The 4503-nt window shown below is 57.7% G+C and overlaps 1 protein-coding gene across 1 annotated transcript in view; it reads right to left on the reverse strand.

The window, feature by feature from the left end:
* Positions 1–2939: 2939 nt before the first annotated feature.
* Positions 2940–4503, reverse strand: part of WNT9A (Wnt family member 9A) — a 26115-nt gene continuing 24551 nt past the window's right edge. Inside the window, exon 5 of the mRNA XM_032242093.1 lies at positions 2940–4412. The gene's annotated coding sequence lies outside the window, so the exon portion shown is untranslated. The remainder of the gene's footprint in view (positions 4413–4503) is intronic.

Genomic DNA, 4503 nt, shown 5'->3' on the forward strand with positions numbered 1-4503 from the left:
CCCCCCCCATGATCCTCCTCCTCCTCCCCAGTTCCTCCTCCTCCTCAGGGTCCTTCTCCTCCCAGCGTCCTCCTCCTCCCAGGGCCCTCCTCCTCCCAGGTTCTCCTCCTCCCCAGGGTCCTCCTCCTCCCCAGGTCTTCCTCCCCAGGGTCCTCCTCCTCCCCAGGTCTTCCTCCCCAGGGTCCTCCTCCTCCTCAGGTCCTGCTCCTCTCCAGTTCCTCCTCCTCCTCAGGGTCCTTCTCCTCCCCAGGTCCTGCTCCTCCCCGGTTCCTCCTCCTCCTCAGGGTCCTTCTCCTTGGGTCCTCCTCCTCCCCAGGTCCTCTTCCTCTCAGGTTCTCCTGATCCCCAGGGCCCTCCTCCTCCCCAGGTCTTCCTCCCCAGGGTCCTCCTCCTCCTCAAGGTCCTCCTCTCCCCAGGTCCTCCTCCTCCCCTCCCAGGATCCTCCTCCTCCCCTGGTCTTGCTCCTCCCCGGGTCCTCCTCCTCCTGAGGTCCTCCTCTTCCCCAGGCCCTCCTCCCTAGATACCCCTTCTCCCGAAAACCTCCCCCTTCCTCCTCCCTGATCCCTCCTCCCCATTCCTCCTCCTCCCCGAGCCCACGTCCCCTCCAAGCCTCCTTTCTTGTCCTCTTCCTCAGGCCCACAGAAGCCCCTGTGAAGGCAGCAGACTGAGATGAGGCTATAATTTAAAATACATTTATTTCGTGTTTCCATTTGTTTCCGGTTCTGTGACACAAAGCTGTTAAATAAATACATTCTCCACAGTCCCTCCGGGACGGGCCACACAGATGAGGTAGAGAAATCATTGCACGCATGGAGACTCGGAGCACACATAGGGCCCCTCCCGCCCACCCACACCTGGCCAGAAGTCACCTGGGGGTCCAGGTCTCTCATGACGGGGCCCGGTGCAGAGAAGGTGGCTGGGTCCCCTGGCCAAGGAGCGGGCCGAGCCCCTCCCAACAGCCCTTTGTCCTCTACTGCCCCACAGAAGAGAAGCGCATGAAACAGGAGGCTCCGGCCAAGCGGCCTCTTCATCCAGCAAGACATTCGAATATATGTTTGTATAGAAACCAACTCGCTAGCAGACATTTCGGTCTGCCTTGTTTAAAAAAATACTTTTCTGAATACTTATGACATAGAGCTAAATGTGGTATTTGATTAAAAATAAAAACCTTCCTCTGACTTGACGTCCTTCATAGACCCCAGAGTGACTGAGTAACAGTCTTGTCATGTCATGAGGGTGTGTGGCCAGCTGTGCTGCTCGGGGTCCGGCGGGTGCGGACACAGCAGAGGGCAGGGGCCACCCCCCCAGCCAGGCCTGCACCAGACCAGGGACAAACCCAGCGTCCTGCACCCACACTGCGGTCTGGGGACGCAGCCGCAGCCACATGTCCGGTGCACTCTGAACCACAGGAGAATAAACGTTCTTACGTACAACAACACAGGGATGGCGAGATGCACAGCCACACAAATAGGTTTTCTTTTAAAAACACAGACGCCCCCCGGGTTTTCTGGAGACCTTTGGGGCTCTGAGACACCCATTCATTCAGTAGTTCCTGTGTCCACACTGTCAGCCCACCCAGAGCCCAGCCCACAGCCACCAGAACACCCACCAGATGGAGCCCGGGGTGACAGGCTCTGGGAACGTAAGGCAGCACCACGCCACTGACAGCACAGCACGGCCAAGCTGACCACGTCAGCACACACACATACACACAAACACACACACACACACACACACACACACACAGACCACGCCAGCACACACACAGACACACACACACTGACCATGCCAGCATGCACGCGCGCGTGCGCGCACACACACACACACTGACTATGCCAGTACACACACACACTCACACACACACTGACCAGGCCAGTACACACACACACTGACCACGCCAGCACACACACACACACACTGACTATGCCAGTGTACACACACACACACACACACACACTGACTGCCAGTACACACACACACACACACACACACACACTGACCAGGCCAGTACACACACACACTGACCAGGCCAGCACACACACACACACTGACTATGCCAGTACACACACACACACACACACACACACACACACACTGACCAGGCCAGTACACACACACACTGACCATGCCAGCACATACACATAGCACACACACTGACCACACCAGTATACACACACACACACACTGACCATGCCAGCACACACACACTGACCACGCCAGTACACACACACACACCGACCACACCAGTACACACACACACTGACCATGCCAGCACACACACATAGCACACACACTGACAACACCAGTATACACACACACACACTGACCATGCCAGCACACACACACTGACCACGCCAGTACACACACACTGACCACGCCAGTACACACACACACACACACACACACAGACCATGCCAGCACACACACCGACCACACCAGCACACACACACACCATGCCAGCACACATACACAACACACCAACCACACCTGTACACACACAGACACACACACACACACTGACCACGCCAGTACACACACACACAGTGACCACACCAGCACACACAATGACCACACCAGTACACACAACACACTGACCACACCAGCACACACAACACACACACTGATCATGCTAGCACACACAACCCACACCGACCACACCAGTACACACACACACACAGACCATGCCAGCACACACACAGAGCACACACAATCACCACGCCAGAACACACACACACACACAAAACACACACACCGACCACGCCTGTACACAGACACACACACACTGACCACGTCACCACACACACACACACACACACACTGACCACACCAGTACACACATTGACCACACCAGTACACACAACACACTGACCATGCCAGCACACACAACACACACACTGATCATGCTAGCACACACAACACACAGACCACACCAGTACACACACAACACACACGCTGACCACGCCAGCACACACACACACACACACACACAAGCACTGACTGCACCAGTATAAACACACAACACACGCTGACCACGCCAGCACACACACACACACACTGACTGCACCAGTATAAACACACAACACACGCTGACCACGCCAGCACACACACACACACACCAACGCCAGCACACACACTCTCACAACACACATGCACCACACCCTCAAAGCAAGCCAGGTTAGTGCAAGTCACACTGTCCCCAGCAAACAACAGCAGGGCCATAAAGCACGGCGTTCTGCGGCCAGATTCGAGCCCGAGACTCCCTCCACTAGCCTGTCCCAGTCTGTCCCCCAGTAACACAGAGCAAGTGGCTTCCTCATGATATGACATGAACCAAAGGTCCCTCCTGCCCCTCACAGTGCCCACACCCCACCACCATCCCCAGCCCGAGAATCTGCACTGAGCTGCCAGGCCGGGTCCTCTGCCCACAGGGTGCAGGGCCAGGGCCCCCGATGACCCACCACGTGGCAGTGGTCAGCTGGCACAGGCCAAGGGCTGTGGCCAGACACAGCTCACCGTGTTTCCTTAACTACACACATCTATCTCGATTTAGTGGTTTCAAACGACTAAGCAGATCAGAGGCGGGGTTGGGAGGGAACAGGTCAGGGACGGAGGCAGGGCCTCCCAGACTGGGGCTTAGCTGAGAGTGGGGAGCTGCAGCCGGGGAGGTGGCAGGGATGGAGAAAATAATTATTATATTAAATAATCATAATAATTTAAAAGTCACTGATATTTACTCCAAAGAGAAGTGCTCAATGTCAGAGGTTGGCAGTGTCCCCCGAGCCTGGCACCTGCACGGCCAGGCCCCGCGGGGGCGGGACAGGCTGCGTCCTCTTCTAGTGGTTTCACTCTCTGAAGACAGTGCTGGTGTCGGGGCAGCCTGGGCCAGGCCAGGCCCCCACGGGCGGCCCACACAGAGGCCACGTGGTCACCAAGGTGCACCTGCCCCTGTGCCTCAGAGGCGGTGGGGAGCAAAAGCCAGTGGGCTGGCGTGGGGCGCTGCTCCCCGGGGACTGGTGTGCTGGGGACGGGAGACAGCTCAGAAAGCATTGGAGCAATGCTCTCGGGTCAGACGGAGGAGGTCGTGGCCCAGGGCGTAAGCAGAGAGGTTGCACACACCAGACCAGAGCCAGCTCCCACCTCTGGGTCCTGGTGACAGGGAGACACAGGGCTTAGACAGCCAACTCAGATGGCCCCTGGCCCCCTGCTTCAGCTGTATGCCCCAGGGTGCCAGGAAAGACCCTCAGTCCTTGCAGGTACAGACCCCTCACACTGCATGCATGGCCCTCACCCTGCACAGCAAGGATGGCCAGGCCCAGGCAGTCATCCCTTGCAGGTGGAGACCTTCTCACACCATGTGCAATACAGGCAGCTGGGCTGGCTGGGCCCAGGCACTCAGCCTTGCAGGTGGAGACCTTCTCACACCATGTGCAATACCTGCACCCCAGGCAGCTGGGCTGGCTGGGCCCAGGCACTCAGCCTTGCAGGTGGAGACCCTCCACGCCG

This window comes from Sapajus apella, unplaced genomic scaffold (genome assembly GCF_009761245.1).
Source record: "Sapajus apella isolate SASKATOON/1434 unplaced genomic scaffold, GSC_monkey_1.0 scaffold49, whole genome shotgun sequence".
Classification (NCBI taxonomy): Eukaryota; Metazoa; Chordata; class Mammalia; order Primates; family Cebidae; genus Sapajus; species Sapajus apella.